The sequence below is a fragment of the Arvicola amphibius genome, chromosome 12, assembly GCF_903992535.2.
Source record: "Arvicola amphibius chromosome 12, mArvAmp1.2, whole genome shotgun sequence".
Taxonomy (NCBI): domain Eukaryota; kingdom Metazoa; phylum Chordata; class Mammalia; order Rodentia; family Cricetidae; genus Arvicola; species Arvicola amphibius.
The window spans coordinates 132297857-132307647 of record NC_052058.2 but is presented as its reverse complement, the minus strand read 5'-3'; the positions used below and the strand labels follow the sequence as shown (position 1 = coordinate 132307647).

At 40.6% G+C, this 9791-nt stretch overlaps 2 non-coding genes across 2 annotated transcripts; both read right to left on the bottom strand.

Annotated features, from left to right (window-relative positions):
- Positions 1-720: 720 nt before the first annotated feature.
- LOC119803178 lies at positions 721-798 on the bottom strand. The gene has a single exon (XR_005283585.1). It is a non-coding gene; the product is annotated as a small nucleolar RNA SNORD115 (small nucleolar RNA).
- Positions 799-2533: 1735 nt separating this feature from the next.
- LOC119803185 lies at positions 2534-2611 on the bottom strand. The gene has a single exon (XR_005283592.1). It is a non-coding gene; the product is annotated as a small nucleolar RNA SNORD115 (small nucleolar RNA).
- Positions 2612-9791: the final 7180 nt, after the last annotated feature.

Genomic DNA, 9791 nt, shown 5'->3' with positions numbered 1-9791 from the left:
AAGTCCATGATGGCAAATTATTAACTTTGAAAGCCAGTGCAAAAGCATAATAGAATGTTTTTTTTCTGCGGATGCCAATCAAGATTATCATCCACAATGTAAACACTGAGCATGGAAGTAAACTTCAAGTTCTTCTTAAGGTGTCATGTGTACCCTAGAAGGACCTACCATTATGACGCGAACTTGTGACATATTCTCAGGCCCCAGATCAGTAGCTCATGTCCATGACTTTTGGAATTTTCCAAGGCTGTCCATTTGGAATGCCATTCTGGACAGAGAGGCCTAAAGGGTTTCACATTTTAGGAATCAAGCCCCACAATGGATCCTGGGCTTCTAACTTGAGTATCTTTTCTTGGAGTATCAGCAATATTAATTGGTAAAAAAAAACAGGGCCTAGAGGGATCAAGGCAGATGGGCTCATATTTCCACTTACCTGAAGAAAGGTGTGGTGATGTGTGCTCCAAGACTGCAGCCCAGATCACTGAAAGGAAGAAGGGATGATGGGAACGTGAGCAGGGTTTTGGACATAGGGACTCACTCAAGAGCAATATTTGACACGAAGTGCCATTTGAGGAAGCACTCAGTGTTCTCCTAAAGTCGTGCTTCTAGACCAAATAATTGTCTCTGATGGAGAAAGAAGGTATGAGGATTTTGGCCTGCACACTGGCCCAAGCAGGCCCCAGGTAGACTAGGCCCCCCATTGTCCACATCCTTTAGTCTGGGCCTCAGCTTAACCCTCTGATGCATAATTTTTATGTCATCATCTCTCTTCATGACATGGTTTCTCATCATTGACCCAGTTCTCAAGAGAGCAAAGCTCCACCTGGGGTTTAGACAAAGCACCATTGCTTACCAGTGATGCACACAGTATCTAGGAGGTATGTCTTGACATTGTTGGCACAAATATTCAGCATAATAGATGCTCTGCATTGATTTGATCAGAAGCCCTTGTTCTTGTTAACGGCCCCTTTGGGAAAGAAGAAACAGCCTATTTTGAGGGCCATCCTTGGACCTGCACTTGATTACCAGGGAAGGTCTCCTGATGTGGACAAGGGCCTGAAATATGATTCCATGAAGGAGGATACTTGTGGCACATGTGATATCAATGGTCATTGGCCTGAAGAGGAGCCCCAGCCCTGAGTGGTAGGCACTTCTTCAACCTTCCCATGCCAAGTTTAATCATTCAGAATCATGCTCTTCCCGCTGACTGTAGTGACTGCTAGCCTGTGACTGATGCCGATTGTCAATCATTAGGCAGGGCTTTGATACCTTTTGATATTGCCTTTCCAGCATCAGGGCTACTAAGTTCTTTGAATTGGTCTCAACTTTACATGCTACATATTTGTCTCATTCAACTGTGCCGACCACCGTCCACAACACTAAGGAAGAAAGTGTCCCCCCTCTTAAGGTTTTTACCACACTTCCAGAGATTGTGCTGGGTTTAGCCTGCTCTGCGTCTCTGGGGATATTCTTATTCCTAAGCAGAATTTGCAAGGCCATGTCTTCAGATATTTCATCTATGCATGGGGCTGAGAGTCACCATCTCTGCTGTGTTCTTTGAACTTCTCAAAATGAGGCTACCTGCCTGTCTCCAGCAAGATGAAGAGACCATCTGTCCTGATAGAGCATCCAGAATTGTCTAACTTTTTGTCATGTTGGAAAGGTAGGTCATGTTCACTAAATCACATATAGAGGAGGTAATTTTGAGGATGTCTAGGTGCCTTTTGATATTCAAGTTATCCCTGTGTGCAATTAGAGCTGAAAAATATCACTGGACCCCATAGGTCCTGGACTTCCCATATGGCTATTCATTCCTCAAGTCCATTATGGCAGGGTATCAACATCAAAAGCCACTGCCAAAGCTGACTAGAATGTTTTTCTCTGCTGGTCCCAATCAGGATTATCAGCCACAATGAAAACTTTATGCATGGAAGTGAACTTCAAGTTCTTCTCTAGGTGTCATTGGAACCATAGAAGGAACCACTATTTTGATTACCCCTTGTGACCTATTCTGAGGGCCTGGATTGGTTGCTCATGTCCATGTCCTTTGGAATTTTCCAAGGCTGTCCATTTAGAATGACATTCTGGACACAGAGCCCTTAGGGGTTTCACATTCTAGGAATCAAGTCCAACACTGGATCCTGGGCTTCAAACTTGAGTTCTTCCTTAGAGTATCAGAAATATGCACATGTGATGGAACAGGGATGGGGGGGAATCAAGACTGATAGGCTCATTTTTCTACTTACCTGAAGAAAGGTGTGGTGATGTGTGCTCCAAGACTGAATCCCAGGTCACTGAAAGGCAGAAGGGATGATGGAAACATGAGCAGGGTTTTGGGCATAGGGACTCACTCAAGAGCAATGTTTGAAATGAGGTGCCATTTGAGGAAGCACTCAGTGTTTTCCTGAAGTCGTGCTTCTAGACCAAATAATTGTCTCTGATGGAGAAAGAAGGCATGAGGATTTTGGCCTGCACACTGGCCCAAGTAGGCCCCAGGAAAACCAGGGCCCCTATTGTCCACATCCTTTAGCCCAGGCCTCAGCTTAACCCTCTGATGCATAATTTTTATGTCATCATCTCTCTTCATGACATGGTTTCTCATCATTGACCCAGTTCTCAAGAGAGCAAAGCTCCACCTGGGGTTTATACAAAGAACCATTGCTTACCAGCGATGCACACAGCGTCTAAGTGGTATGTCTTGACATTGTTGGCACAAATATTCAGCATAATAGATGCTCTGCATTGATTTGATCAGAAGCCCTTGTATTCTTCTTAACGGCCCCTTTGGAATAGAAGAAACAGCCTGTTTTAATGGCCATCCTTGGACCTGCCCTTGATGATCATGGAAGGTCTGCAGATGTGGACAAGAGCCTGAAATCATGATTGCATGAAGGAGGATACTTGTGGCACATGAGATATCAATGGTCATTGTCCAGAGGAGGAGCCACATCCCTGAGTGATGGGCACTTCTTCCACCTTCCCAAGCCAAGTTCATCATTCAGGAGCATGCTCTTCCCACTGACTGCAGTAATTGCTAGCCTGAGACTGCTGCCTATTGTCAATCATTAGGCAGGGCTTTGATACCTTTGAATCTTGCCTTTTCAGCATCAGGCCTACTAATTCTATCTTACACAAATCAGAATGGCCAAGATCAAAAACACTGAGACAGCTTATACTGGAGAAGTTGTGGATGAAAAACCCTGATGACAGGTTATAGTGGAGAGGATTTCCTATTCAGTTCTGAAGTCCTGCCTCAACTCCTTCTCAAGCTCAAGCCTCCTGCAAATGCTCTACATTGCTGAAGCAGTCTTCCAGTACCCCGAAGCAACAACAAATTACTGCTGCCAAGAATCCAAAGGGCATCTCCATGAAACAGGGAAATACACACATCATTACCTAGAACATCAGTTTTTATTCCACAAACAACTCAGACTTCCATGAAGAAAAATATTTCAGTTTCTACCTAGCAACTTTTGACAGGGCTGCAGTCTGGTGACAAACTTTCTATTGAGTTCCCAAGCCTGTAGCTCTGAAGAGTATAAACTTTTCATTAGAATGTAATCCAGTGAATTTATCCTGGACTGTATCCATATTTGTCTAAATAGGTTGAAGACAGCCTGCACTAGAGCCCAAATATCCACCCTGTGGAAAATATGTGAGGAAAATAAAAATCAGAATGTCCTAGATGGAGTTCCTGACTTTTAATAAAAATGACCTTGTTGCACCATAAAAATTCCAAAGTATCATATCTATGATGGCAGCAATGTTTTTTTTGCTAATTAATTCTGCTGTGGTTTATTGGCTGCTGAATATACAATTTGTTAGAATTATTAGGCACAGTACTAATTTATTGAATTTGGAAAAATTTTATGTGAGCTTTGTATTATCTTGTAATATCATTGTTTTTATAGGACATAATAGCATCCCCATCAAAAAAGTTCTGACTAAGTCCACAGTCACATAAGTCAATATTAATTGCTATTAATATGAGATGTTTACTCTAGAAGACTTTCCTCATCAAAACTGAAAATTATGACCTGTACACTCAGAGAGTAAACAATTATGATTAAAACTATATCCATAAATGATATCAAACTACTTGAAAGATGGGTGAGTTTAAAAATATTGACCAACAATAATTAAAATTGAATAGATATTACCAATATATCACTGATTAATAAAAGAAAAATTTGAAATTAAAAAATAAATGATGCTGAGCTCATGGTTCCATGAATAGAATACCTATCCTAATACACCATCTCAATTTGTTTCCTGTTGCCTAATGGTTGAGAATTAGATCAAGATTACTAAGGCATAGAGAAAGAAAATATAGTCAAGAATATTTCACTAGCTGGAGAAAGTAATTCCCCTCTAAGAAACCTAGTATAGGAAAGGAATGAGTAGTGATAGACTTGAGGACAAGGGCAGAAACATAATGGTAAAGAGAGTATCATCTTAAATTATAGTTTGTTTAATCATGAAGTCCAAGATGTTGACTTTTAGAAATCCCATTTTTAGCAAAAATTGAGTCAAGAGATAGGGAATCGGTGCTTACCTTTTCTGCATGAAGAATAAGAAGACCTACAGGATTCTATCCTGTAACAGTAAAAAATTAAAGTTATCTGTAGATGGAGCGGGATGCTAAGTTTTCCACACAACCCTGTCTGCCTTGACAGCTATATTATGCAGACTACCTAGCATAACCAACCTTTCCAACCAACATTAACTTGTTTCATCCTTCCCATATTTTGGCTTGCCTGACAATGATACCTTTTTTCCTGATTGTTCCTACTAAAGCTGCAAGTCTCTGTCCTTTAGACAATAACCTAAGTGGAGACAATAGTTTTCCCTTTGGTATACTAGAGGCAGATATACAGTAGCATGGGGAGGTCATGGCACATACTTTTCATACTCATTTGTCCTGATAATTTCTATTCCACATCTCCTAGCACATTGTATCTGCTTTAAGAAGAATGAGGCCTGAGAGTAACTCTGATGTTGATTTAATATTTTAAAGAAGACATGGCTGAGCAAACAGTTCCCTTGATGTGCATCATGTTCTGGTTCATCATGTGAAAATGTTTCTCACCCTAGCACAGAAACGTAATTATGGAATGAAAGATGAAAGAGAGAGATCCATCAAAAAGCAGACACTATCTGGACCTGGGGCATTGCCACTTAATCTCAAGAATGGTAATACCTTTGAATATGTGACATGTGCAATACTTACTTCTCTGACATATAGAAAATAGCAACAATAACTAAACTCTTGGATGATAATCATAAATTCTCTTTCTAACTTCTGTTTTGGAATGGTGTATGTAATTTCTAGAGCAGGAGGTATTGTCCATTTGATTCCCTGCCCAAGTATGATGTTGGTGATCTAGCCATTTCCTGGAACTTTTGTGTAAAATAAGGATTTCCTTTCATCATGTCTCTGTGTTATATGCAACTTATCTCTGAATCATTTTCTATGAGATGGCAATTGGTTGTTTTTAGCAGTGCTTGCCTTCACCACTGTTACACTTGAAAACTTCAGGTGTCTGATGCATTATTTATGCTCCTTGTGGAAATGCTTCCCATTTGTTTCCCCAGATGACTGGTTTGGAGGCCTGGATGGAAGTGAAATGCTTGATGGATGTTGGAATTGTATCTATGTGCCAACTATACTCCATGTGAATCTCTCAGTTTACAAATAATTTGAAACAATATAATCAATGTGAAGGTCCCAATCACAGAACAGGCTGATAAAAAGACAGATTTTAATTGGACTTTATCAAAAAGTTCTCTCCTTTTTGAATAAGAAATTATGATAATAAGGTTTGATTGCTGAGAATATCCAGATTTGAAAATAAACTGGATATGGTCAATGGAGTATGAGATACAATTGGTATGTAAAATTGATAAACTGCTGTGCACCACACCCCCATATCTGCTTTTGGTGTGCTGGCACCCATTTCACAAGATTCGGGCAAGGTTCAGGAGGTTAAAATACAGAAACACATACAGACAGAGAGACAGCAACTCTCTCTTGAATTCCCCCAAATTACCCCTTTATTGTGTTCAGGGGAAGATTATATAGAGATAGCCACACTCCAGACAAACCCACCAGAAACCACTCTTCTGCCATCAAGAACTCCTGAAGGTCTCATGTAGGCACACAGATCAGGGGATTACAAGAAATTCAGGATCTGGGGTCTCACTGCTCCCAACAATAAACCATCCAGGGAGTATGATATATTCAGAAACAACAAAGGGAAAAGGAATAATTCTCACAATATGGGAAATTATCAGGTATTCCTGCCCAAATTGGGAAAGAAACAGGAATCCAAAAGCTCTCCAAATTTTGCAGCCAAGAAGGACACAATTCCTGCCATCTCCTCTTGCTTTCGTCCCATTGTAGTTATGTCCAATTCAACAGAGTATCATTGAGATTTTCTGTAATGAATTCACTGCTTCCACCTCTTTTGAGTCTTTCTTTCAGGCATGTAACATTAAATAACTTCAATTCAATGTACACTCGAGGGTTTTTAGTACAGTGCTGTTTAGAGGCAGAATATTGAAGCAAAGAGCTGGACATGTTTTGCATACAACAAATTGCTCTTCTCTCAAAATTTAGGAGATCAAAGCCTGTCTGCTTTGTAACTGTCTTCCTTTAAAATGCTAGAGTGGTAGTCATGTTCAGGAAGCATCACAGTTGTCAAGACGACCACTTATCTGGACCTTAGAGGCTTTATCTTTGAGTCAATCAGCATCCTCAGAAAACTGTTATCGGCACCCAGAATCCTCCCCCCTTCCCCCTGCCTCATCCTCCTGTCTTTGGGGCCACAAAATCCCACAGCTCAGCCTGTTTGGGCTCTGGGGACCTGGAATTGAGTGCACCCAGGCCGGTGGGAGGTCCCCTCCTTCATTTGACTGCCCGGAGCAAGGTAGGCCTTTGTCTGAGAGCTGCTTGGCCTGCAAGGGGACCTGACAGTCTGCCAGAGGATCCATCATTCTTTGGGGTGTCCTGCTCCAGTTCTAAGGCCATCCACCCAAAGGGGTCAGACACGGGCCTCCAGGCAGGTCTGAGGATTCCTGCAGAGGGGTGCGGGTTCCTTCAGATTGTGTCGCAAGGAATAGGTCCTCCTCTGGTACTGGGGAGATCCAACCAGTTTCAGTCACAGCAAAGATTGGTCTAGGACACCAAACGCCTCCGGGCTCCCTTTGAAGGAAGAGATGGGCAGGCGCCAAAGCAGGAGCTCCTCCAACAACATGAAAGGCAACATGACATCACCACAAGCCAGACATCCGGAAACAACAAGAATTGAACACCCTACCCCAGAAGATATCGAAGAAACCGACCTTAAACAGTACTTTATGAAAATAATAGAGGACCTTAAACAGGAGGTAAAAAACTGCCATAAAGAAATGTAGATGACAAACAAAAAGGTAGACTAAATAAATAAATCTCTCAAAGATACCCAAGAAAAACAAGAAAAACAAGAAAAAGCAATCAAACAGGTAAGGGAAACAGTACAAGACCTGATAAATGAAATGGAGGTATTGAAGAAAGCACAATCTGAGGGACGACTGGAAATGGAAACTCTGAGTAAACGAACAGAAACTTCAGAGAAAGTATTTCCAACCGAATACAAGAGATGGAAGAAAGAATCTCGGACTCTGAAGATACTATAGAGGAAATAAACTCACAGATTAAAGAACTAAACAAATCTAACAAATTCTTAACACAAAACATTCAGGAAATCTGGGACACCATGAAAAGACCAAACCTAAGAATAATTGGGGTAGAAGAAGGAGAAGAATTACAACTCAAAGGCCCAGAAAACATATTCAACAAAATTATAGAAGAAAACTTCCCCAACCTAAAGAAGGATGTTCCTATGAAGGTACAAGAAGCCTACAGAACACCAAATAGACTGGATCAAAAGAAAGCATCCCCATGCCATATAATAATCAAAACACAAAACATACAGAATAAAGAACAGATATTAAGAGCTGCAAAGGAAAAAGGTCAAGTAACATATAAAGGGAAACCTATCAGAATTACACCTGATTTCTCAATGGAAACCATGAAAGCCAGAAGAGCTTGGATAGATGTGCTACAGACACTAAGGGAACATGGATGCAAGCCTAGACTATTATACCCAGCAAAGCTTGCATTCACCATTGATGGAGAAAACAAGATATTCCAGGACAAAAACAGATTTAAACAATACGCAGCCACAAATCCAGCCTTGCAGAAAGTAATAGAAGGAAAATCATAAACCAAGGAGTCCAACAACGCCCACAATAACTCAGGCATCTAGCGACCCTTCACCAGCACAACTAGAAGAAGGGAAACACACAAACTCTACTACTAAAAATGACTGAAGTTAACAACCACTGGTCATTAATATCACTTAATATCAATGGACTCAATTCACCTATAAAAAGGCACAGGCTAAGAGACTGGATACGAAAACAGAATCCAACATTTTGCTGTTTACAAGAAACACACCTCAACCACAAAGACAGACATCTACTCAGAGTAAAGGGTTGGGAAAAGGTTTATCAAGCAAATGGCCCTAAGAAACAAGCGGGTGTGGCCATTCTAATTTCCAACAAAGTTGACTTCAAACTAAAATCAATCAGAAGAGATGGAAAGGGACACTTTATACTCATAACAGGAAAAATCCATCAGAATGAAGTCTCAATCCTGAATATCTATGCCCCTAATATAAAAGCTCCCACTTATGTAAAAGAAACACTTCTAGAACTCAAGGCAGCCATCAAACCACACACACTAATAGTTGGAGACTTCAACACTCCTCTCTCACCAATGGACAGGTCAATCAGACAGAAACCTAACAGAGAATTGAAAGACTTAATGGAGGTAATGAACCAAATGGACTTAACAGACATCTATAGAACATTCCACCCAAATAGGAAAGAATATACCTTCTTCTCTGCGGCTCATGGAACCTTTTCGAAAATTGACCATATACTTGGTAACAAAGCAAACTTCCACAGTTACAAAAAAATATTAGTAACCACCTGTGTCTTATTGGATCACCATGGATTAAAATTAGAATTCAACAACAATGCTACCCCCAGAAAGCCCACAAACTCATGGAAACTGAACAGTCAACTACTGACCCACACCTGGGTCAAGGAAGAAATAAAGAAAGAAATTAAAGTCTTTCTTGAATTTAATGAAAACAAAGACACAACATACTCAAACCTATGGGACACAATGAAAGCAGTGCTAAGAGGAAAGTTCATAGCACTAAGTGCCCACTTAAAGAAAACGGAGAAAGCACTCATTGGTGACTTAACAGCACACCTGAAAGCTCTGGAAAAAAAAGAAGCAGACTCACCTAGGAGAAGTAGTAGACTGGAAATAATCAAACTGAGGGCAGAAATCAACAAAATCGAAACACAGAAAACAATCCAAAGAATCAATGAAACAAGAAGCTGGTTCTTGGAGAAAATCAACAAGATTGACAAACCCTTAGCCAAACTAATCAAACGGCAGAGGGAGAACACGCAAATTAATAAGATCAGAAATGAAAAGGGGGACATAACCACAGACACAGAGGAAATTCAGAGAAACATTAGATCTTACTACAAAAGCCTGTATGCCACAAAATTGGAAAATGTAAAAGAAATGGACAGTTTTTTAGATAAATACCATATACCAAAGTTAAACCAGGACCAGGTAAATGCTTTAAATCGTCCTGTTAGTCGCGAAGAATTAGAAACTGTTATCAGAAACCTCCCTACCAAAAAGAGCCCAGGACCAGATGGTT